This window comes from Podarcis pityusensis (genome assembly GCF_964106645.2).
Source record: "Podarcis pityusensis genome assembly, chromosome: 2".
NCBI lineage: Eukaryota > Metazoa > Chordata > Lepidosauria > Squamata > Lacertidae > Podarcis > Podarcis pityusensis.
Window position 1 is genome coordinate 65,805,234 of NC_138029.1, and position 26,502 is coordinate 65,831,735.

Genomic DNA, 26,502 nt, shown 5'->3' on the forward strand with positions numbered 1-26,502 from the left:
TATTATTATTATTAGAGCACTGTTATGTGGCTGCTATAATAACAGTTATAGGTAGCTATTCTTTTTCCCTGTGAAACAAAGTAAAGCTTTAGATTCAGGTGGTAGCCGTGTTGGTCTGACGCAGTCAAAATAAATTAAAAAATTGTCCAGTAGCACCTTGGAGACCAACTAAGTTGTTCTGGGTATAAGCTTTCGTGTGCATGCACACAAAAGTGTGTATCTGAAGAAGTGTGAATGCACACGAAAGCTTATATCCAGAACAAACTTAGTTGCCATTGATTTTGAGGTGAAGAAAATGGTTTATTTGGTCATTTATATTTATATTTAAAATGAAAAGGGTTGTGGTTTTTTAACAACACAAATTTACTACACACTCCTACACCTGTAATTAGGTCTCATTGATCTGAATGGGACTTATTCAAATCAAGGTATGAATAGCCTAGAGCAAAGATGGGGAACCTGTGACCCACTAAGTATTGCTGATCTCCAACCCTTCATCAGCCTCAGCCAGCATGACCTATGTGTTAGGTATGATTAATTTAATTCACACAGAAATGGGAAAATGCCTGTGTATTAAGGAAGGTTTGAAATGGGGAAATGGCTAAATGTGTATTGCTAACATAGGGTTTTTCCACAGTAGTTTTCTGAGGCTCTCTAAGCTCCTAAATGGATTAATGATTACTGTTGATTGTTTTCTGTTACTCTAAACTGAATGTAACCTTTGCTCATGTGTAAAGGCTGTTGGGTTGTAAATTCACCATCTAGAAAGGGCAGTGGCTTTAATCTTTCTCTGAATGTGGCAGAGGACAAAAGGATGTGGTAAATGGTTCTCCAGGAGCTCCATAGCCGTAGGCAGACTAAGGCAGGCTGGAATGTGGGAGAGGGACACAGCTTGAATTTTTGGGATTATCTTTTATTTCTAAGATACTGAGCCTGTGCTGGATAGCACAATATACTGTATGGATATTTTTGATGTACATTTGATGTTTTAATCCTGTTATAAAGAAAGTTCTGCAAGTAAAACTTTGAATAATATTTATATGGGTCTGGACAATGCATTATTTCCAAAAAGAGTCAGTTATTATGCTTCCAGTCACTTGAAACTGTGCAATATTAATATCTGTAATACTGTGGCTCCAGATGAACGGGCTCTGCCACATCTGGTGCGGCACAGGCTCCAATCTCTGGTCTAGAAGCTTGACTCCTAAGCAAACATACCTCAATCAATGGCTCTTAGTACCTAATGAATGTGCTTTGAACTGGAACCTTAAATTGGTTTTTTAACCTGTTTGACTGGCATGGTACCCTGGAAATTGCAATTCTGTACTTGCAATTTTTATCATTGCATGTTGTTTTAAATGCTTTAATGCTGTAACCTGTCCGGTGTCATGGCTAATGCAAGAAAAGTTGTTGTTGTTGATGATGATGATGATGTAAGCTCCCCTGGGACCTTAGGGTGAAAGGCAGTGATGAAAGAAAGAAAGAAAGAAAGAAAGAAAGAAAGAAAGAAAGAGTCTATAGGATGCTCTAGGATTGCCTTAGAGCAAGTTAATATATGAAGTTAATATATGAAGACAAATTTATACGACAGGGATGGATAATCTGTTGTTGGATGTTGATGGACTACAGGTACCATCATCCTAGTTCACTGACCATACTGGGGCTGGTGGGAGTTGGAGTCATTGACCATACTGGGGCTGATGGGAGTTGGAGAAGATGGTGAAATGCAAACAGGGGACACAGAAAGAGCTGAACTCCTCAATGCCTTCTTTGCCTCAGTCTTCTCCGATAAAGAAAACAATGCCCGACCTGAAGAATTTGGAGCAAATGATTCAGCAAAGGAAACACAGCCCAGAATAACTAAGGAGATAGTACAAGAATACTTGGCTAGTTTAGATGTATTCAAGTCTCCAGGGCCAGATGAAGTGCATCCAAGAGTATTAAAAGAACTGGCAGATGTGATCTCAGAACCACTGGCAGTCATCTCTGAGAATTCCTGGAGAACAGGCGAAGTCCCGGCAGACTGGAGGAGGGCAAATGTTGTCCCTATTTTCAAAAAGGGGAAAAGAGAGGACCCAAATAATTACCGCCCAGTCAGTCTGACATCAATACCAGGGAAGATTCTGGAGCAGATCATTAAGCAAACAGTCTGTGAGCACCTAGAAAGGAATGCTGTGATCACCAATAGTCAGCATGGATTTCTGAAAAATAAGTCATGTCAGACTAACCTGATCTCGTTTTTTGACAGAATTACAAGCCTGGTAGATGAAGGGAACGCAGTGGATGTAGCCTACCTTGATTTCAGCAAGGCATTTGACAAGGTGTCTCATGATATTCTTGTAAAGAAGCTGGTAAAATGTGGTCTTGACTATGCTACCACTCAGTGGATTTGTAACTGGCTGACTGACCGAACCCAAAGGGTGCTCATCAATGGTTCCTCTTCATCCTGGAGAAGAGTGACTAGTGGGGTGCCACAGGGTTCTGTCTTGGGCCCGGTCTTATTCAACATCTTTATCAACGACTTGGATGATGGACTCAAGGGCATCCTGATCAAATTTGCAGATGACACCAAATTGGGAGGGGTGGCTAACACCCCAGAGGACAGGATCACACTTCAAAACGACCTTGACAGATTAGAGAACTGGGCCAAAACAAACAAGATGAATTTTAACAGGGAGAAATGTAAAGTATTGCACTTGGGCAAAAAAAATGAGAGGCACAAATACAAGATGGGGGACACCTGGCTTGAGAGCAGTACATGTGAAAAGGATCTAGGAGTCTTGGTTGACCACAAACTTGACATGAGCCAACAGTGTGACGCGGCAGCTAAAAAAGCCAATGCAATTCTGGGCTGCATCAATAGGAGTATAGCATCTAGATCAAGGGAAGTAATAGTGCCACTGTATTCTGCTCTGGTCAGACCTCATCTGGAGTACTGTGTCCAGTTCTGGGCACCACAGTTCAAGAAGGACATTGACAAACTGGAACGTGTCCAGAGGAGGGCAACCAAAATGGTCAAAGGCCTGGAAACGATGCCTTATGAGGAACGGCTAAGGGAGCTGGGCATGTTTAGCCTGGAGAAGAGGAGGTTAAGGGATGATATGATAGCCATGTTCAAATATATAAAAGGATGTCACATAGAGGAGGGAGAAAGGTTGTTTTCTGCTGCTCCAGAGAAGTGGACACGGAGCAATGGATCCAAACTACAAGAAAGAAGATTCCACCTAAACATTAGGAAGAACTTCCTGACAGTAAGAGCTGTTCGACAGTGGAATTTGCTGCCAAGGAGTGTGGTGGAGTCTCCTTCTTTGGAGGTCTTTAAGCAGAGGCTTGACAACCATATGTCAGGAGTGCTCTGATGGTGTTTCCTGCTTGGCAGGGGGTTGGACTCGATGGCCCTTGTGGTGTCTTCCAACTCTATGATTCTATGATTCTATGATTCCAACAACACCTGTAGGCTCAAAGGTTTTTCATCTCTGTTATTGACATGAAGTAGTGATTCTCACTCACTCATACACACACACACTTTCTCTCTCTCATGTACTCCCTGCCCTTCCTGCTTTTATTGCAGCTGCTGGTCTAAAGTTGGTTCATATCAATGAACTTCAGTTCAGTACTCCTAGTTGCTGGCTTTTTGAAGAGCAGCAGCTTCCTGCGGTTTTAATTTTTTACTGACTATTGACATTTGTTCTTAGTTGAGGGGGGCGCATCATTGCCAGAGGTTCCAGCTAAGATGAAGGACTCACCCCGCTGGATTTTGCAGGCCTACACAGTGAGAGGATATGGCAAAGCATTTGAAGTCTCCGTTTTCAAATGTGGTAGAGATAGCATCACTCTCCCACACCTTGCCATCCAAGCACTTAGAAAAGAAAACGCCACGGAGCTGTGATTTTGTTCACGGCTAGAGAAATAAATTGTTTTTATGTTATTTATTTTGAGATGTATAAGTCACCACAAAACTCTCAATAGTGGCTCACAAAAAAATGTAAATGAATTTTTGAAGAAAGTATGAAAACTTTAAGCAGAAATTTTAAAATAGCCTTTGAGCAATGAATAAAGCATCTTCAGATTAAAATGCAACCTACCCCCCTCCTGCAACTACCTAGTGGGATAGTGTTTGTTTCTTTAGCATCTAAAATTAGAGGCAAAAATTCTATTTAGGCATGTGTTATCTGTGGGTATCAAACCGCTGAAGAGGCCAGTGAGAATGGCCAATGCTTGGGTGGCCCAGAGGTTAAGAGCTGCTGCTCCTTCCCTGGGAACACACACAACCCCCCATGTGTTCTTTCAACATGTAAGGGGATTTTTGTGAACCCTGAGGTCCATTACCTGACGTCTCCATGACTGCTTCCAGATGGGTGTTTGTTGTGGTGTGGTATAGTGGTTAAGAGCGGTGGACTCATAATCTGGTGAACCGGGTTCGTGTCCCTGCTCCTCCACATTCAGCTGCTGGGTGACCTTGGGCCAGTCACACTTCTCTGAAGTCTCTCAGCCCCACTCACCTCACAGAGTGTTTGTTGTGGGGGAGGAAGGGAAAGGAGATTGTTAGCCGCTTTGAGACTCCTTAGGGTAGTCATAAAGCGGGATATCAAATCCAAACTCTTCTTCTTCTTCTTGTGGGACCAGTGAATCCATGCAAGTTTTTTGTCCAAAGAACACTGCTGGCATCAGACTGCCATCTTTCATTTCCCCTTCATTTAATATGGATTCAACAAGTAAAACAACAACAACCGATCACTAACAAACCTTTCGTGATCCCTCCATGGCCTGTTTCACATTAAGGCCCCTCTTGAAGCAGCCAGTGGCAATCCTATAATCAAAAACAAAGGGAAGATCTGGCTGGTGCCAAACAACATGGCTAGATGGTTGATGGGGAGAGATACTATTGCCAGCACATAACTCTGGTGCTCAAAAGTTTGCAATGGCCACCCATATGCTACTGGGCCAGGTTTAAGTTTATTACATTAATTTACAAGGCCCTTGGCAGTTTGGGCCCAGGATACCTCAGGACCGCCTAATCCTATATCTCCCTTCCTGGTCACCAAGACCTTTGGGGGAGTCACTGTTAGTGGCCTCACAGCTCAGATGCACAGATCATATCCACCAGCAGCCATGTTGTGGACTCAATTTTATGGAACTCCCTTCCAGTTGAGGTCAGCCCACCCTACTGATCTTCTGGTACCTACCGGATACTTTTTTATTCCAGCTGGCATTTTATTGAAGTTTTATAGTTTTTACTGATTTTTACCATTTATTGCTCACCTTTGTAAACCACTTAGAGACTATTGTATTTAAGCAGTATGTTTAAATTAAATTAAATACACATTTTATTGGATTTGTATGGTGCACTAGCTTTCTACTTTTTGAAGGAGCCACGTTAGTCTGTTGTGGCAAGAACAACAAAGGAAGTCAATATTGTAGTTCTGGAGGCATCACATTGTGCCATCTTGGGAAGGTTGTTTCATTTCACTATGCCTTGTTTTGCCTGATAATCTGAAATTGTAGAGTACATTCTGCACTGAAGCTTCCAGACAGAAGGAATTGCTGATGGATGTCGTGGAGTTATCTGCTGAAAACACTTTGACTGTAATGAATCTTACAACTTAAACCTATATATATATATATATCCATTCTGTTCTGCTATAGTGGCTCAGCCCAGCCATAGATGAATTAGTTGATATTGTAGAAATATAGATATAAAATTTTTGTTGTTGTTGTTGCATGTGTGTGAGGCATCAGCAATGATAAATAATGTGTGTGCTGGAACCTATGAGCAATGACTAGCGAAGCTGATAAGAGTCATTTGGTGATAGGATAAATGACTTCGGCTTTTCCAGATGAGAAGTGACCAGCCAAGATTTTAAGATGGGTCGAATATATATATGGTTTTATATGGTCCCAATAGCTGTGTGTATAGCTTGTGAAACAGAAGCTAGTCTCATTTCTTTCAGCTCAAGGTACTTCAGTTCATTTGTCCATCCAATATAGGAACCAGTTGATAAGCCTTATATGAAAGATATGCAATGAATGCTGAAGAACTGGTTGCAGTGCTGCTCTTAGCTCTATTCCTGGACACATTGTGCTTGTTTGTAAATTTAGAATGTCATAAAGGCATGGATTAATAATAAATGCTGGCTGCTACAATGTGGGGGGGGGGAGACCCTGAGGTATTAAATGAAATAGAATTGGCTACAGGCTAACAGGAAAACCTGGTACAACACAGTGGTTCCTCGGGTTAAATACTTAATTTGTTCTGGAGGTCCGTTCTTAACCTGAAACTGTTCTTAATCTGAAGCACCATTTTAGCTAATGGGGCCTCCTGTTGCTGCCACACCGCCAGAGCACGATTCCTGTTCTCATCCTGAAGCAAAGTTCTTAACCTGAAGCACTATTTCTGGGTTAGCGGAGTCTGTAATCTGAAGCTTATGTAACCTGAAGCATATGTAACCCGAGATACCACTGTATAGATTCACGGTAATCAACATAGTACTCTCCACATGTTGCAGAATATACCTCCCATCCACTCCAGTCAGCATGCCTAATGGTTGGGCAGTAATTTGGCTAGCAGAGACATAGCTAAACCAAATGTGGCCAATATCCTCAGAGTGGTCCTGTGGCCCCAGGAAGGGCTAACATAGACTGTCATCCAGAACATCTGCCTGTAAAATGGGTTCTGGCCTTTAGTGTTACAGTCCTTCCATTTGAAGAGAGTAGGAGGGATGGACCATCCAAGAAAGGCTTAGCTCTGCTGTCTCTCAACTAGTCTGCAAATTTCTCTCAAAAGCATTAGCAATACAAGATTCTCAGATGTCCCAAAGATAGCAATTGATATAGCCAAATCACATACCCAAAACTTTGGATTCAGACCTTGCAGGCTTGTCCCATTCCACTGAATCCATATGTTTCCGTTCTTCCTTGCTAAGTAGTTTCCTGAAATGAACATTCAAAGCCACTGGATTGCTTAATGTTCCACTTTCACTAAATGTAGGGCCAGTTTGGCTTTTAATGGTGAAGGGTGGAGAGGCGAAAACAAAGTTCTTCCCCAAAGGTACAGTGGTGCCCCGCAAGACGAATGCCTCGCAAGACGGAAAACCCGCTAGACGAAAGGGTTTTCCGTTTTTGAGTTGCTTCGCAGGACGAATTTCCCTATGGGCTTGCTTCGCAAGACGAAAATGTCTTGCAAGTCTTGAGGTTTTTTTTCGCTTTTCGCCCCCTTTATGCTAAGCCTTTAATAGCCTTTAATAGCCTTTTAGCAGCTAATCCGCTAAGCCTTTAAGCCTTTAATAGCCGCTAAACCGCTAATAGCGCTAATCCGTTAAGCCGCTAATAGGGTTGGTTCGCAAGACGAAAAAACCGCTAGACGAAGACTCTCGCGGAACGGATTAATTTCGTCTTGCGAGGCACCACTGTACATTTCTGTTGTCAGTAAGACCTGGCTTTCTCCTGTGCTTTAGCCCAGAGAATTCAAGTGCCTCTGTGGCAAAATAACATTTCATTTCCAGGGCAATTTGGCCTCAGGCAAATACAGATTTCAGCAATTGCTGCCCAGTGTGATGGTATCTCTGGCACCAGTGGCTTGGCTGATCTGCATAAAATGCTATTCAGTGCTCGGAGCAGGAAGGCTAAAATGAAAGCGGGTGGGAGAAGGTTGTTTGCTGGATATGTTTTGTTTTATTTATTCAGCGGCTTCTTCCTCCACAGAGTCTTTTCCTGCTTCACGCTGATAAGCAGTCTCTCTCTTTACTCAATCCCACCCCTGCTGGCTTTTGTCAGTCTAGTTTCTTCTGGGCTCACGTCATTAGCATGTTGACTGCATACATTAAGAAGGCACCTTTCACACTCTCCAAAACCAAAACTCAGCTAAAGGGACAGAGTGTCTTGGAACCAATGATTCCAGGTATGGCTGGCCAGAAAGGATTTGCTGTCCTGGGAGCAGACTTTGGAACAGAGGAAGTTGCCTTATACAGTGGTACCTCAGATTAAGTACTTAATTCGTTCCGGAGGTCCGTACTTAACCTGAAACTGTTCTTAACCTGAAGCACCACTTTAGCTAATGGGGCCTCCTGCTGCTGCTGCGCCGCCAGAGCACGATTTCTGTTCTCATCCTGAAGCAAAGTTCTTAACCTGAAGCACTATTTCTGGGTTAGCGGAGTCTGTAACCTGAAGCGTATGTAACCCGAGGTACCACTGTACTGAGTCAGAGCCATTGGTCTATCTAGCTCAGCATCGTCCGCTCTGACAGTGGCTCACCAGGATTTTCGACAACAGACATTCCCAGCCCTATCCAGAGTTGTGAGGAATTAAAGCTGGGACTGTACGCATGAAAGTCAGACACTCTGCCACTGAGCTACAGCTCTCTTACACACACTTTCTTAAAACCTCACAAACATGATGAAGTTCTAACACTACCATTTGTGTCAGCCTTGGCTATATCACCAAACAATTGCCAGGTGCTCACCTTTGCTGACAACCTAAAGTACACAAGAAAGTTAAATATATTTGGTTGTTTCATGAAGGCCACAAAGGGCTAAGCCCCAGGGAATTGAGGCATTCATATATTTTTAAAAAGAAGATAGCCACGGTTTTATGGCTATAGAATACACAACTTTGTACTCAAATAAACCAGCTGTCTGAAATCTTGCTTTCTCATGGTCCCTGCTTCACTGAGTGGTGGGGAAATTTCAAGGGCAGCATTTTATACAAGAGAAAGCTGTGGAAGAAAATAAAGAAAGAACCTTTCCTACAAAGCTACTGAACAAGGGTTTTACGGTGTCACTCTCATATATCTATTTGTCTGAAAATATGCAAGCAGAGCAGGACAACACACTGGGCAGCGGGGCAGAGGGGCCGTGCTGATCTCTACAGAGCAGAAACCAGAGTTATCTCTAAAGTAAACTATTCCTCTATCTTTAAACTTCATTGGATTAGTTTTTAGAATCCTGTATGGTTGACATCTGGTCACCCACTGGGAGAACAGGATGCTGCACTAGATGGACCAACGGCCTGATTCAGCAGGCTCTTCTTATGTTCTTGTGGTGATAGGGCTTGGCTCAAGAGCAAACTACAAAGGCTAGCCTACCTCTGGCCACTACATCATCACTTGAGCATAGAACCTGGTTTTCTAAGTGTGTATTAACAACTTATAGGCACACTGCCACAGATCTCAGAGAGTACGAGCTGCTTAAGAATTTGTGCTCAATTCCTGACAGCAACCCTGGGTTGTGCCATTGCCATGCACCCACAGATCATGGTGAAACTCAGAAGACCACCCTTCCCCCCGCTTTCTTGGGAAGGGAATTATTAGTATCTCTCTCTCTGCCTCTTTTATGTTGAATGCTTTTAAAATAAGATTAGGCATGTTCATAGAGGATAAGGTTGTCCATGGCCACTAGCCATGACAGGTATGTTCTACCACCACAAGTGGGAGACATTGGGTAACTGGACATAGGAAGGGTTTAATTTCCTTCATGAGCATATATCACCCCATGAATTAGCTAATTGAAGGTGCAAGGTCGGCCAAGCCAGTTGCTATGGTAACAGCCCAGTGCCCTGACTATATTTGTGATTAATGCATGTAAGCTCAGCAGCAGAGTCTGTTAGTTGTCCTGTGTTACATCTTGAATTGCTGAACTTATTTGGAGCAACGGAGATACTTTGTACGTGCATGTATCTGTATATATCTGTAACTTCAAAAGCCTATAAGCTGTATAAGTCTTATAAGCCTATAAGAACTGTTTTACTGAGCCGTATCTTCTGCAGCAGTGAACTATTTGAACCTTTACCTGCTTGCATATGTTGACTGGTACTGGGAGCAACTTCCATTGCATGGGTATCTCACCTGAGATTCCAAACAGGAAAGTCTTATTGTACTCAGTTTATGCTTGTGAGCTTTCCATGGGCATCTGCTTGGCCACTATGACAACAGGATTCTGGACTAGAGTGTTCTTTGGCATGATCCAGCAGATTCTTATGCTCTCTGAACCCTCATTTAATTCTAAACTCCAATCACTTGCATTCAAGCTTTTCCTCCTTTTAGACCTCCATTGTTTTCTTCATGGTTCTCTAGTACCCAACAAAGATAAGGCATTTATCCACCTGTCTCCGTTTAAGCTTATGATTCAGGCAACATGGTTTGGGTAGCCTGTCTAATTTGTAACAACTAATCATCATGCTGTTTTATCTTTCTGTTCTGGTGCTGCAAGCTGCAAAGCAATTTTAGTCATGAGCAGATCTGGCAACATTGGGCAGTTCAACCTGCTCACTTATTTATTTCCCTCTCCCCAAAGGAAGAGCTTGACACAAATTCTAATTGCCTGGTGAAGCTGCCAGCCATCAAAGCCCACTATGTAGGGTTCCCTAACAAGTGTACAAAAACCTGGGGACATCGAAGCATTTTATATAACTAAAGGCATGCTTACAGCAATATTGTCCTAACATGCTTTTAAACTGTTAATGACGCCAGCAATCCCTATACACGGGAGAGTGACACTCAAAAAAGGTAACTGCAAACAGGGAAAGTTTGCTTGTGTCAATCAAGCCCAGTTGCACCTTATTCTCTGAATAAGAGGATGTTTCATAAAAGTCCTTTGCTGAACTGGGGCCCAAGTGGAACACAAAGGAAATGGCCCGGACCTGCTGTTGCCGTCAGCAAGTATTATTCAGTAGCTTACTGCCTCTGAACCTGGGAGTTTCCATTTATTTAGTTCATCAGCATCAGGAAAGGTCCCCCCCCCCCAATTGAGTTTCATGACTGCTGAAGATGAAATGATTCTGGGAGATTTTCTGTTGGTGTGTATAGCGAGTCATTTATTTAGGCAGAATTGTATTCTTATCTTAGGTATTGTGAGTGGCAAAGCTGCTTGGTGCATAACTCAAAAGCATCCACAGTCCTACGTTAACAAAAGCTGGCCCCTATGGATGAAGGATGGGAAACCTGCAGCTCTTCAGATGTCGTCAGACTACAGCTTTCATCATCTATGACCACTGACTATGCTGGCTGGGGCTTATAAGAGGTGTAGTCCAATAATATCAGCAGAACTGCAAGCTCCCCATCCCTGCTATTTTGACTTTCTAATGGTGACATAACTTTCTTAAAACTAAGCTCTCTAAGCAATCAGCAATCTCTGAGCAAACAGGCTGTGTGATTGCTCCCTGGTGAGAGAAAGGTACTACTCCTATGCTCAGAGGCACCTTTTTAAAATTCACACCTCACTTTGTCTGCTTTGGTACTAAAAACAGATTTGGGGTCTGGGATGCGGTGCAGATGTAGACCTCATCACAGTGACCCTGCCAATTACAGTGCTATGTATCTGCAAATGCCAGCCATTATTTAACGCTGCATCTCCCTTGCCTAATTCCATATTCACACATCCCTGTCTCTAGCTGAGGCAATTGCTAATCTCTTTAAAAGAGCCAAAACCCTTTCAAAGCTCGGAGTGACAAGAGACAGAGGGAATGGAAGAATGTGCTTGTGCATCTGTTGCAGTGTTACAGTGTCTTTCTCTAACAAGAATCAGACACGGCAGGAGCAATAGGAAATAGGGAAACACAGTTTTTTCTCTGTACAGTGGTACCTTGGTTCTCAAACTTAATCCGTTCCGGAAGTCTGTTCCAAAACCAAAGCATTCCAAAACCAAGGTGCACTTGGTAATGCAAATTAATCCGTTCCAGACTTTTAAAAACAACCCCTAAAACAGCAGTTAAACGTGAATTTTACTATCTAACGAGACCATTGATCCATAAAATGAAAGCAATAATCAATGTGCTGTACTATAAAATAAATAAGACAGTATTGTAGATGATCAAAAAAAACTTACCTGTACTGATGATAGTCACACAATCAATCAATCAATCAATCAATCAGTAGCTGAACAGGGTTCCACACAGTCACAAAAACAAATTAACCGAAAAAGCCTCAAAAACGCAAAATAAATAGCAAATAAATAAATAAATAGCAAAAACAAAAGCACCAAATATAGTGGTACCTTGGTTCTCTAGCTTGATGCATTCCGGAAGTCCATTTGGCTTCTGAAATGTTCGAAAACCAAGGCACGGCTTCTGATTGGTGCAGGCGCCCTGGAAACAGTAGCCAACAGCCGCATTGGATGTTCGGCTTCTGAAAACCATTTGAAAACAGGAACACTTACTTCCGGGGTTTTGGCATTTGGGAACCAAGGTGTTTGAATACCAAGGCATTTGAGAACCAAGGTACCATTGTATGTATCAAATTAGGGGCCATGCCCCTCTCCTCCTCCCCTGTTTGTGCAGCTCCCCTTGCTTAGTCATTGCAATGTGTGGGAGGAGGAAGATGCAGGAGGCTCCTGTGGGGGTGGTTTGCATGCAAGGGGGTTATACACCAATGAAGTGTGGTCCAGGAACCTTGAGACTGCTATTTGTGGTAAGGATATGAACAAGGGGGGTGGGGTAAGAAGAGAGATTTCAATCTTCTTGCCATCTACAGCTCCCCTGTCCCTCCTGTTAGCCTTCCACCTGCTGAGCCTCACTGTCAGGCAAGCCAGCCCTCCTTTGTGTGTTTCCACAAGAGGTCCAGAGGGTGGCAACACAATAACAGGCTTTTTCTGTGGTGACTCCCTGCTTGTGGGCTACTTTTCCCAGGGAGGTTCGCCTGACGCCATTGTTTGTTGTTGTTGTTGTTGTTTAGTCGTTTAGTCGTGTCCGACTCTTCGTGACCCCATGGACCAGAGCCAGGCCCTCCTGTCTTCCACTGCCTCCCACAGTTTGGTCAAACTCATGCTGGTAGCTTCGAGAACAATGCCCAACCATCTCGTCCTCTGTCGTCCCCTTCTCCTTGTGCCCTCCATCTTTCCCAACATCAGGGTCTTTTCCAGGGAGTCTTCTCTTCTCATGAGGTGGCCAAAGTATTGGAGCCTCAGCTTCACGATCTGTCCTTCCAGTGGGCACTCAGGGCTGATTTCCTTAAGAATGGATGTGTTTGATCTTCTTGCAGTCCATGGGACTCTCAAGAGTCTCCTCCAGCACCACAATTCAAAAGCATCAATTCTTTGGCGATCAGCCTTCTTTATGGTCCAGCTCTCACTTCTATACATCACTACTGGGAAAACCATAGCTTTAACTATACGGACCTTTGTCGGCAAGGTGATGTCTCTGGCGCCATTGTTTAGGCACCAGGAAAAAAAAACATTCCTCTTCTCCCCGGCCTTTTGCTAATTAATGGGGGGGGGGGTATTGTTTTTGTTTTTATGTATTTTTGTGTTTTTATATTGTGAACCGCCCAGTGATCCTCAGATGAAGGGTAGTTACTGGAATTTAATCAATAATGGAACAGAGAAGGCCTGGGCATGATGTGAGGGTGTAAAATGGGCAGAAACTGAAACTGCAGGATAGAAGAGAGCAGTGGTATCAGAAATGGAGCTGGGAAGGTGGAAAGCAAGCTTAATAGTTGCATGGAGTAGGAAGGGGAAGGGAGTTAATGTGGGGGGAATGGCAGCGGAGTTGGTGAGCAGAGGGAGCAGGGGTGCAACTTCTAGTTCCTAAAAAGGAGGGGGAGGAGGAGGCGTGAGCACCAGCTGTACCCAGTGCTATTTTTCTAGTAAATGAGGTTCCGTAACTCGCCATGAACGCCTCCCTTGTTCCCTTATAATGACAATGGCGCCCACCTGAGAGGCTGAAAAAAGCCCTGGCTGTACCAGTAACAATTTAAAGTCTTTTCCTGAACACCTCTCAGCTGTACCATAGAATGTCCTAAAAGAACCTGAAGCAAAAATAATAACAGTATGTATTTCCTTGTGTTTCTTATGGATCAGGTGTGTCGTTGCAGGAATGTGGAGCCCTTTATAAATACGTTGTATACAAGGCCTAGCATACCCTCCCGAATGAGTAGCAGAATGTCTTTCTTCCCTGCTCACCCCCCCCCCCAAGCCATTTACCTTTCAACTCAATCATGCCTGCTTTGTGTTCTCAGCTCGGTGATGACAGTACAAGCACTTAGGGTTTCAATAAAGGAGAATAAATGGTGTCTGAAGACTTCCCCGTTACTCTGTAGTCCTCCCACTCCCCCTCCTGGTAAACAAGAGCTAAACAACCATATATATGTAGCAGAGGAGACACAGAGGAGACAAAGAGAAATTATAATTTCATTGCCAGAACTCCTGAGACCATGCTCCATCAACTGCAACAGATTTCATCAACATCATCTGGTGCCTCAATGAGAGGAATACTATACAAAATCAGCATAATTGTTGCCTGGATCCTTTACTGCCTACAGGTTGTGATCTTTTTTAATGAACTTTTTAGACTACTCACATTTTCCCCTTCCATTGTTCAGGTTTTCTATGAACCAAGAACCATAATCCATGCAAATGCATGCCAGATACAGAAGGGTCCTATTCCAAGACCCTTTCATTCTGAAAGTGTATCCCTCATGTTGCCCATACAGACATTTTCTGCATTACACCATCTCTCTGAGCAGCTTGCAGTCTGCATTGCGCAGATGCCACTGGACCACATCCATGTCTCCTGAAGCCATTCCCTGGCAGATCATTACTCCTGCAGAGGTGTGTCCCCCAGTATCCAGTGCTGGCAGGAAAACATTTCATGCAGTTGCACTGATCCACGTGTCAAGCCCGTTAACAAATGTTTCGTCATTTGTGCATCAGATCAAAGCTTTCTTGGGCATCCAATATATTCCATGCAGGGACGTGAGTGGCACTGTGGTTTAAACCACTGAGCTTCTTGGGCTTGCTGATCAGAAGGCTGGCAGTTTGAATCCCCGTGGCGGGGTGAGCTCCCATTGCTCGGTCCCAGTTCCTGCCAACCCAGCAGTTTGAAAAACATGCTTTCGACTTGCACATCAAAGTGCAAGTAGATAAATAGGTACCGCTCTGATGGGAAGGTAAACAGCATTTCCATGCGCTGCCTGGTTCGGCAGAAGCAGCTTAGTCATGCTGGCCACATGACCCTGAAAAACTGTCTGTGGAGAAACACTGGCTCCCTCCGCCAGAAAAGCGAGATGAGCGCTGCAATCCCAGAGTTGTTCACGACTGGACTTAACCATCAGGGGTCCTTTACCTTTACCTATATATCATGCACACTATTTAGGATGTGTTTCTTACAAGGTGGTGATGCTTCAGCTCCATTAGCAGGGTTAAGCTGCCAGATTATTCTGCTTAAGGGCACCCAGCTGGTCCACAGACAAGCAACAGAATAAGAGCACAATATCCTCGCATATCCGCATGGCTCTTAGTTCAGTGGTGTAGCGTGGTTGCCATTTTCATGCCGAAAATAGTGAACCTGTTGCGCAGCCTGCATTGGTCCCAGTCTCAAGTCCTCATCAAGTGTCCAGCTTAACATGTGGGGTGACACTGACAAAAAATGAGCGCACTAATTCTGTCCTCTTTCCCTGTTGCCATTCCACCTCATGGAGGCTCCCACCTGCCTTAGAACCCTAGAAAATGCTCCGCTTTGATGTCTATAATAACAAATGAACAAATACGTGTTACTTTTCTTCGACTGGGAGTCCATATTCCACCAGTGCTACTCCAGACCTAGTTCTGGCAGGTTTAACAGATTGAGGTGAAGAGGTAGGGTTGCCATATGTCTGGAATTTCCCGGACATATGAAGTATTCAGCCCTTGTAAATAGAAATTGCTTTAATGTCCAAGAAAATCCAGTCATATGGCAGCCCATGTCGGTAGAGTCAATTTTGATGAATTTCATTAAAAATAGCTGATGAATTTCAGGGAGGGAAACTCAACAACTTTGGGCAAAAAAAACCCAACAATTTAACAACCTTTCTGTCCAGATTTTCACTTTTTGAAATATGGCAACCCTAGAAGAGGGAAATGTTAATGTATAAGGGGTTTATCCATGCAGAGAAAAGGGACAAGAGAGGGTTAAGTTAGGTGTGCTGGTTAATTTTGGGTGTGTTTGTCCTGCACCTGCGACTAGTTAATCATGTGAGAATGAGTCAGCACAATATAAAGTATAAATATACAGTGGTACCTCAGGTTACAGACACTTCAGGTTACAGACTCCGCTAACCCAAAAATAGTACCTCGGATTAAGAACTTTGCTTCAAGATGAGAACAGAAATCGTGTGGTGGCGGCGCTGCGGCAGCGGGAGGCCCCATTAGCTAAAGTGGTACCTCAGGTTAAGAACAGTTTCAGGTTAAGAACGGACCTCCAGAACGAATTAAGTTCTTAGCCCGAGGTACTACTTACTTGTATTTGGAGGAAGTTTGTTCTTGGCCATTGCCCAGAGCCTAGTCTGTGTTGGAACACTGCAAGGAGATTGTATGCTGCTGGAAAGACTGTATATTACAACTGTATGTAACCTACAAGCTGTAGAACTGCATTATACTGTCAGTCAAGGGGCTGACCCTACCTAGAATTGCCTGGCATTTTTCTGTGCTATTGGCAGTCTGCACATGCCCCAACAGGGAACATCTCTTTTCATAAACACGCTCTTTCTATCTAAGTCTCCGATCCCTCTGCCATGGACAAGGGCCATTTGACAGCATCCTCTGGCAAACAGGGGTCTCTTAAAATGTTGAGAAACATGGCTGGCCCTAGTTGCCCTGTGCACAGAACAATATGATGTTGGTGATGCAGGTGAGTGAACAAACCAAACTGGTTAAGGGCACGTGCTATTTCTGTACCTAATGCATTGACTTACAGTTTCATACATACTAGCCAGCCCAGAATCTAGTTTTCTTCTTGTTGGTAGAGATTCAGAGAGGCAGAGACTGGGCAAGTCTAGTGAAGGTTTTGACCCACTTTCTTTGTCTAGCAAACCCCACCTGCCATATCTCAAAGTGTGCTTATTAATATCCCCTTGGTTTAAGAGGCAACCTGGCACAGGCATGTGCCACTGGAGAAACAGAAAGGAAGAGCATCCTTGGCCGCAGGGAACCAGCTTCATGGTTCTTTGGATCCTGGCCTATGTTTGTTAGAAAAAGAAGACAACACCTCCTTGTCAGCTATATACACAGAGATTCTCTTTGTGTGTTTCAAGGATTTCTTAGTGTGGCTATGGATATATTCAAACCAAATTGTGTGTGTGTGTGTGTGTGTGTGTGTGTGTTTTTTAAAAGATAAAAAACAGTATATTGCCACTTTAGAAGACTGAAGTGAGACATTTTGTACTTGCTCCATGTTCCATGACGTGTGAGATTCATTACTAATTATGCAATTATTTTGTTCCCTAGCACTTTGCGAGGAAAGGAGTTGGAGAGCTTTCAGCAATTGGTGGTGTGTAGAAAATGATACGTTTCTTTTCAAAATCACTGTTTTTGTTGCATTATTTTTAGAGTGCAATTTTATTTTATTGTGAATGTGTGTGCACGCGTACACACACACATTTTCTCTCATCAGTAACATGAAGACTGAGGGATAATTCCGTAGAGACCAATGCAAAATGTGAAAGCTTCTAAACATAAGTTGCAGGTCAGTATCAAGTCCATGTGGGAATCATCAGTGGAGTTTACACTTAGCTGTGGCAACTCCATAATTATTTGTTTCTCAACATTTATCATAATTTGCAAGGGAGACAAATGTCACAGAACTTCCCCTTAAAAAAGGATTTCATGCTAATCCTTTTATCACCTGGCCAACAAGTTTTCCTTTTAATTTCATTCCTCTCCCCCACCTGATTCTGATCCAGTATGAGAGAAAGGTGAACGGGGCAGTGGTCTACAGGGAGATTTTGACGCTGCTTTAGTGAATTAGGGCCTTTAGGTTCCCAACCACAAGATGTGTCATCACAGGTCTGTCTTGTTCATGTGTAAGGTGGGTGGTGGTGGTTTATGTGTGTGATTTTAGCAACAAAATGAGGTGTCTGGGTGAGGAGAGCTCTGTAGAGAGCTGCCCCATCTACTTTTGTCCCAGCCTGGATCACCTCTGGTATCAGAATCAGGCTGAGGGGAAAGGGGAATATTTGTGAGGCCAACAAGATGAGCATTCAGCTGGTCATAACAGCTCTATACACGTTCCAGGGTACCTCAGGGTACCAGTTTCTGGAGAGCAACAGCAGGGGATAAAAATAATCTTCATGTATGACCAGTGGTCTTCCTAGAAGCATCTGGCTGGCTCAGGGCAGCCCACCTATGAGGCAAGGTGAGGCAACTGCCTCAGGCAGCAGATCCACAGGAGCAGCCGATCCAGCCTCAACGGAATGTATTGTCCACTGCTGCCACTGCTGCCTTCACGGCAGCAATGGCTGTGGCACACTCCTTGGATACCAAATCTGCTGCTTCTACAGCAGCCTCTTGGTGAATAGTATGCACTGCCAGTCTCCTCCCACCCTTGTTCCCCATGCAGCTCTTTATTCCCTCCCCCCTTGTTCCTGATAGAGATTTCACTCACCCCATCTTCCCTGGCATGGGGGAAGCACCATTTTGTGATTTGCCTCAGGTGCCAAAATATCTTGGGCCGGCCCCAAGTTGGCTTGTTGTGGGAAACACTTAATTAGATGGGCCTTTGGTCTGAGATCCACTAGCGCTACTTTTAGATTTGATATGAAAGCCGGTTCCCTCTACTCCATGGGTAGGCAAACTAAGGCCTGGGGGCCAGACCCGGACCACTCGCCTTCTAAATCTGGCCCGTGGACGGTCCAGGAATCAGCGTGTTTTTACATGAGTAGAATGTGTCCTTTTATTTAAAATGCATCTCTGGGTTATTTGTGGGGCATAGGAATTCGTTCATTTCCCCCCAAAAAATATAGTCCGGCCCCCACAAGGTCTGAGGTACAGTGGACTGGCCCCCTCCTGGAAAAGTTTGCTGACCCCTGCTCTACTCTATAAGTGGGAGGGACAGAGATGTCATTAAATAAATGCCGCCACTGCCATCCCAGCTCGTTGGTTTTAAGATGCTGCCAGAAGTGGGAAACCCTTTCTCTTTCTGTCAAGGCCACATCCCCTGAGGCATAATATCTTGGGGCCTGCATGGCGTCAGTGGGCGGAGCCAGATCTGTCTCTCTCTTTCGGCCACCTCATTTTCTCTCTTTCTTTCTACCACCCTTTCCCCACCCCTGCCCCCATTTTTATTTCCTCCCACATAAAATTCAGCTGAGGGTGGCGTACAACACTTGGGCTGCAGGTAGCTCACCTCAGTGCTGCAGGGGTGCATGTCAGGCAAATACTAGAAATGACTTCAGGGTTGCCTAAAGTCTGTTCTTCAGTCCATTACTTTAACTTTCCTGGCAATGCTTCACTTCAGGTCAAAAGTGACTTTCTTCTCCATCCATGCCCCAGGCTGTGTGTGGAGTTGGCACCATGCAAAAGAGGAAGGAAAATAGATGAAGTACGGGACGGAGCAATCTTGCTCAACACACAGCAGTAATCACAGATGTTTTGAAAACAAACCTCTTCAGACCAGAGGCGGCAGCGGTGGGGGGGGGGGGGAGCTGCAGGAGGAACAAACCTGTTTCCAACAGATTGCTCTTCTGGCGCTTGTGATCAATCCACTGGGCTTGGAGAAGGCAGGCAGGGCAGAGCTCAGGAGGGGGCGCCACCTGCCGGCAAGAGAATTCAGAGAGATTAGGATCACTTCCTAGAAAATGAAGTGACATTTTACCAAACTTATTGTGCTTTGCAGAGATATCTCACTGACTCAGTAAGCAGGGAGAGCTGTTGTTATGCAGACCTGGGGATGAGTTGCATAACCCTCCACATCAATGACAAACAGACAGCATTTTCTCTCCATTTTGCCTTTGCACTGGCTCACAATTCCTCTGGAAAATGACGTGAAAGCTGCAGTCCTCAGCACACTTCCTTGGGAGGAAGCCCCACGAAACTCAGTGGGGGTTATTTCTGAGTAAACAGACATCTTTTATCTCGCTGTATGCTGCTTCTGTGGGTTCTGGTTGTGAACTTATCTATAAATAGATAAAAATAAATAATAAGCATACCTAGTATTGCATGCCTGTTTAGAATCAGCAGAAATCATTGTGGCTTCAGAGGTATTTTCTGCCCCTGCCATTTCTCAGGGCATAATATTATTGCTTTGCTTCCCATATCCCTTAGGCATTCCAGAGTCAGTATGAGTACTGAAATATACTCAGAGTCGCAAAGTGATTTCATGCTCTTTATTCAGCTCATAGTGGTGAGGAGGAATGAATGAATGTCCCCTCACAGTATCTGCTTTATATACATTATTTACACAATGGGCTGCACATGATTGGCTAATTCTGGAATTCTACTGTAAGCCAATCAGGTTGTGGATTCACTTCTATCTGGAGCAGGATTGGGTGGTTCCTGCCAACCAATCATACTGCTGCATTGTTCTAGGACCAATCAGACTGCTGCATTCTGAATCCTATTGTTCTAGGACCAATCAGACTGCTGCCTTTTGGATCCTATTGTTCTAGGACCAATCAGACTGCTACAGTTTGGATCCTATTCAACTCAGTACATAACACCCCTCCCCTCTAAGTTCCAGTCCTGCCCGGGAGGTCGCATTCATAGTCCTCAAGGTATGCCGGCGGCCTACGTGTGCGTTGTGGCCTGGGGTGTTCCCTGGTCCGGGCTCCGGGTTCTGGCTCGTGTTCCAAGGATGCTGGCTGTGATGCGGCTGTTTGGTCTGGTGCAACCGGCTCGCTCAGTCGTGGTTCTGGTTCCGGTGTCCTTTCGGCCTCACGGGTCCTCTCTGTATTTACCGATTCTGCCTCTCCTGCTGGCCCCTCCTGCTCTATGGGCCTCACTGCCCCGCTGTTCCCTTGGGACTCCTCTGACCTGTCCTCCTCCTGGTTTTCTCCCGGGAATCGTCGCCGTATCTGGTCGCAGTGGCGGCGCCAGCATTGCCCCCCATCCGTTAGCACCTCGTACGACACGGGGCCAGTGACCCTGGTGATTGTGGCGGGTACCCATGCTGGGCCTGCCCCAAAATTCTTTGCGTACACTGGGTCCTGGGCCTCGAAGGTCCGGGGGTTCCTGCCTTCCCCCACCCCTACCTCATCCTGAGCTCTATCGGGGTGAAGGCGGTCCAATCTGATTGCAAGGCGCCGACCCATTAGTAGCTCAGCGGGGCTCCGGCCAGTCGTTGAGCTGGGGGTGCTGTGCTGTGCTAGAAGGAATGTGGCAAGGCGGTACTCCCAGTCCCCTTGCGTCATGCGGCGAAGGGTGTCCTTGGTGGTCCGCACCATGCGTTCTGCTTGGCCATTGGTGGCAGGGTGGAACGGCGCCGAACGGATGTGGCGGATGGCGTTCTGCGCTGTGAAGGTTTGGAATTCTCCTGACGTAAATGCAGTCCCGTTGTCTGAGACGAGAGTGTCAGGGAGCCCGTGGGTTGCAAACAGCCTGCGTAGTACCCGGATGGCTGCGGACGTGGAAGTGGACGGTACCAGTGCGACTTCCAGCCATTTGGTGTAGGAGTCCACCACTATGAAGAATGTTTTCCCCTGAAAGGGGCCAGCGAAATCCACATGCAGGCGTGACCATGGTGCTCGGGCGGACTCCCAGGACTGGACTGGGGCCCTTGGGGGATCTGGGCGGGATTCTTGGCAGGCCTGGCAGTGTTTGACCCAGGCCTCTATCTCTCCATCGATCCCCGGCCACCACACATAACTCCTGGCAAGGGCCTTCATTCTTACTACCCCTGGATGTGTCTCGTGTAGGGCTGTGAGGACCCTTTTGCAGAGGGGCTGGGGAACAACGACTCTGCTTCCCCATAACAGGCACCCCTTGTGGGCCGACAGTTCATGTTTGCGGGTTGTGTAGCCGGCGAATTCTGGCCCGGGGCTGCTGCTGGGCCATCCCCTCCACACCCAGTCCAGGACCCGGGAGATGACCCTATCTTTCTTGGAATGGTGTGCAACTTCTTGTGCCTGAATGGGGCGGTCGGGAAGCAGCTCCAGGCTCATAACCTCTTGTGCAGGTGCTGGGTCAGGGCCTGTTTCCGGTAGTGGTAGCCTGCTGAGGGCGTCCGCATGGCCCATCGCCTTCCCAGGTCGGTGAATCAGTGCATACTGGTAGCTGGCAAGGAAAATTGACCACCTGAGGACGCGAGGAGACAGCACTTGGGGGGTCTGCTTTTCGGGGGCAAACAAGCCAAGCAACGGCTTGTGGTCAGTCACCACGGTGAAGGGCCGCCCGTACAAGAAATCATGGAATTTTTTTACTCCCTTTACGATTGCCAGACCCTCCTTGTCGATTTGCGAGTAGTTCCGCTCGGTTGTGTTGAGTGTCTGGGAAAAGTACGCCACCGGTACCTCTCTTCCATCCGGGAGTTGGTGCCCCAGGACAGCTCCAATGCCATAGGGTGAGGCGTCGCATGCTAGCACCACCGGCAGCCTCTCGTCGAAGTGTGCCAAGACCGAGTTTGAGACAAGCAAGTCCTTGACTGCCTGGAATGCGGCCTCCTGGCGCTGGCCCCACACCCAAGGGGCCCGCTTGTCCAGGAGTCTGTGTAGGGGCTCCGCTACCGCCGCCTTGTGGGGAAGGAAGGAATGGTAAAAGTTCAATAGTCCCAAGAAGGCCTGAAGTTCAGTCTTGCTCTTGGGCGCTGGGGCATCACAAATGGCCCGTACCTTGTCCCCAGTCGGGTGGACCCCTTCTGCGTCCACCATAAATCCCAGAAAGTCCACCTGAGGCACTCCTAGTAGACATTTTTCCCGCTTCACCTTGAGACCCGCCGTCTGGAAACGGTGCAGAACGGTGCGGAGGCGGTCCTCAAACTCCTCTGGTGTGGGGCCGGCAATCAACACATCATCGAAGAAGGGGGTGACGCCAGGAATCCCTTTAAGGAGAGAGTCCATTATATTCTGGAATATGCCTGGTGCCACGCTGACACCGAATTGCAGCCGCTTTACCCTGAACGCTCCTCTGTGCGTCACAATCGTCTGTGCCTCTGCTGTGGCCTCATCTACTGGCAGCTGTTGATATGCTTGGGCCAAGTCCAGCTTGCCAAAAATTTTCGACCCAGCCAGGGTGGCAAGGACATGGCTGACCACTGGCACTGGGTATGCGTGGGCCGTGAGGGCCTTGTTTATGGTACATTTGTAGTCTGCGCAGATGCGGACCGAACCATTAGGCTTGACGGGTGTGACGATTGGGGTTTCCCAGGGAGCATTAGGCACCGGCTCCAGCACTCCTTGCTCTACGAGTCGGTCCAATTCCTCGTCTATACGGGGTTTCAAGGCGAACGGGACCCGGCGGGCCTTGAGCCTGACCGGTCGTACTGCGGGGTCAAGCTGTAGCGCAATGGGGGGGCCCGTATACTGTCCCAATTTCCCATCGAAAACCCCTGGAAATTCCTTGCATATGGCGTCCACGTCCACTTGTAAGCTAGTGTGGTTCACCCCGGTGACAGCTAGCCCCAGTGGTCCAAACCATGCCAATCCCAGTAAGCTAATGTAGGGGCCCTTGACCACAAGCAAGTCCAGTTGCCGCGTCCGCCCTCGGTATTGCACCCTGAAGGTCCCCACCCCCATTGTGGGGACCTTACGTTTCTGGAAGTCCCGGAGGGTGAATGGGGCCGGCCTGAGTTTGGGACCCCCAGTGGGACACAGTTTCCTTAAGGTCCTTGCCGAGATTATGGATAGAGTTGAACCCGTGTCAAGCTCCATGCGGCATGGGGCCCCCTCTATCTGTACCTCTACATAAATTTTCTCTACGTTGGGGTGGGGCAACTGGTATACCTGGAAGTCCGTGAGCTCCGTCGAGTTGCCTTGGTGCGTTGGGCCCCGGGACCTGGGGCTCTTGGATTGGTCATCTGATGCCTGGTGTCGGGTGGGCCGAGCCCGACACACCCGGGCGATGTGTCCCGATTTTCTGCACTGCCTGCACTCTGCGTTGCGGAAACGGCAGGTCCTCCTCTCGTGACTCTCCCCGCAGCTTGCGCAGTTCCCTCCTTCTCGTCGAGGCAGCTGTGGTCTGTGCGCTGCTTGAGTGCGCTGCTGTACTCGGTGCACCTCCTCCCTGTCGGATCCTGAGTCGTCGGTGAGGTCTTCATGGTGGACCCTCGGTTGGGATGGCAGGCTCGGCCGTGCCTCTTGGGTCGACCTCTCGGCAGCTTCTGTTGCCAGGGCCTCCTCCAGAGCGACCTGGAACGTTAGGTCCTTCTTAGCGTAGAGGCGTCGTTGCAGCTTCTCATCCTTCAGGCCACCGACGAGGCGGTCACGAAGCATGTTCTCCAGCTCTGAGAAGTTGCAGAACCGGGCGGCTTGGCGGAGAGAGGTCACAAACCCAGTTATGGTTTCCCCAGGGGCTTGCCGCTTTGCGTAGAAGGCATTTCGACGAGCCACCACTGAGGGCTGCGGCGAAAAGTGCCCCTTCAGCTGTTCCATTATTGTTTTGTATGGAACAGTAGCGACGTCTTCAGGCGCAAGGAGAGCCCGGGCGATTTCAAACGTCTCCTCTCCGCAGACGCTGAAGAATATCGCCCTCTTCTTGGCGTCTTCTTCGTCGGTGACCCCTTTGGCTTCTAGGAGGAAGGTGAAACGGGAGGCGTACGCTTCCCAGTCTCCAGATGCTGGGTTGAATGGCGAGAAGCTGCTGTTGGCTGCCATTCTGAGTTCCTTGTGCCCCGGAGCTGAAGCCTGGATACACGGTGCGAGGCAGCGGTGCGGCAGTTGGCGGTGCTGCGGTGCTGTGTGTGGCAGTCAGCTCAGCGGGATCCCATCCTCGTCGCCAGTGAAATATACTCAGAGTCGCAAAGTGATTTCATGCTCTTTATTCAGCTCATAGTGGTGAGGAGGAATGAATGAATGTCCCCTCACAGTATCTGCTTTATATACATTATTTACACAATGGGCTGCACATGATTGGCTAATTCTGGAATTCTACTGTAAGCCAATCAGGTTGTGGATTCACTTCTATCTGGAGCAGGATTGGGTGGTTCCTGCCAACCAATCATACTGCTGCATTGTTCTAGGACCAATCAGACTGCTGCATTCTGAATCCTATTGTTCTAGGACCAATCAGACTGCTGCCTTTTGGATCCTATTGTTCTAGGACCAATCAGACTGCTACAGTTTGGATCCTATTCAACTCAGTACATAACAAGTACCTGAATTGGGTTTTCTCAGGAAACTTGCATCATATTATAATATTTTATTTATTTACATATATAGAAAATGGGGCATTGAGGTTGTATTGTAGAATGACCTTCTCTCTTAAGTGTGCCTTTCACCATCACTGTATGCTTTTCAATGGCAATTTTTGATGGCCTTTGGTTGAGTAGATCTCTTCCTGTCTCCTCCTCCTAGAATCATAGAATCATAGAGTTGGAAGAGACCACAAGGGCCATCGAGTCCAACCCCCTGCCAAGCAGGAAACACCATCAGAGCACTCCTGACATATGGTTGTCAAGCCTCTGCTTAAAGACCTCCAAAGAAGGAGACTCCACCACACTCCTTGGCAGCAAATTCCACTGTCGAACAGCTCTTACTGTCAGGAAGTTCTTCCTAATGTTTAGGTGGAATCTTCTTTCTTGGATCCATTGCTCCGTGTCCGCTTCTCTGGAGCAGCAGAAAACAACCTTTCTCCCTCCTCTATGTGACATCCTTTTATATATTTGAACATGGCTATCATATCACCCCTTAACCTCCTCTTCTCCAGGCTAAACATGCCCAGCTCCCTTAGCCGTTCCTCATAAGGCATCGTTTCCAGGCCTTTGACCATTTTGGTTGCCCTCCTCTGGACACGTTCCAGTTTGTCAGTGTCCTTCTTGAACTGTGGTGCCCAGAACTGGACACAGTACTCCAGGTGAGGTCTGACCAGAGCAGAATACAGTGGCACTATTACTTCCCTTGATCTAGATGCTATACTCCTACTGATGCAGCCCAGGATGACATGTTGCTGGGTACTGCAGCTCTGTGCTGCTGTTTTGTGGCTCTGATACTGGTTGTTTTTGTAGGGTTTTTTATTTTATTTCATGATTTACTTTTTCTTTCTCCTTTTTGTGTAACTTGCCCTGGGACCATTTGGTGAAGGGCAGGCTATATTTACAGTAAATAAATATGGGGCGATAAAACAAACAAGCCACATCTAAAAGCAGCAAATCAAGGATCTCATATCCACACCCCAATATGCCTTTGAGTCTTCAGCTCACAATCTGCCAAATACTGCAGCTCCTTTTTCAGTCTCACAAAACCTGCTCCTTTTCTCTGTCCCAAAACTAATTCTGTGGTTCTCTCTCTCTCTCTCTCTCTCTCTCTCTCTCTCTTTCCTTACCTACTCCCTCTAGTTTTGGTGTTTTCACATTCCGAGCCATCCTCTCCTAATGAATTCCCATGAAGACACATCCCTTGAACTTCCTCAGTCATTACCAGGCAATTCACCTGAGGAAACTTATTTATTTATTTGAAGCATTTTTTTTTTACTCTGCTCTTCAGCTAAAAAAAAGGCTCCCAGTGTAGCTCCCAAAGATCCACAAGAAAGATCTGTAACAAAGATCAGTAATAAGACAGTCTCTACCCTCAGGCTTATAACCTAAGAGGCAAAACACAAAAAGGAGGGGAAAGGGGGGGGAGCAGATGAAACAAGCAAACTCAGAGATGACTTCTTAGTTACAAAGTTCTTACAAGGG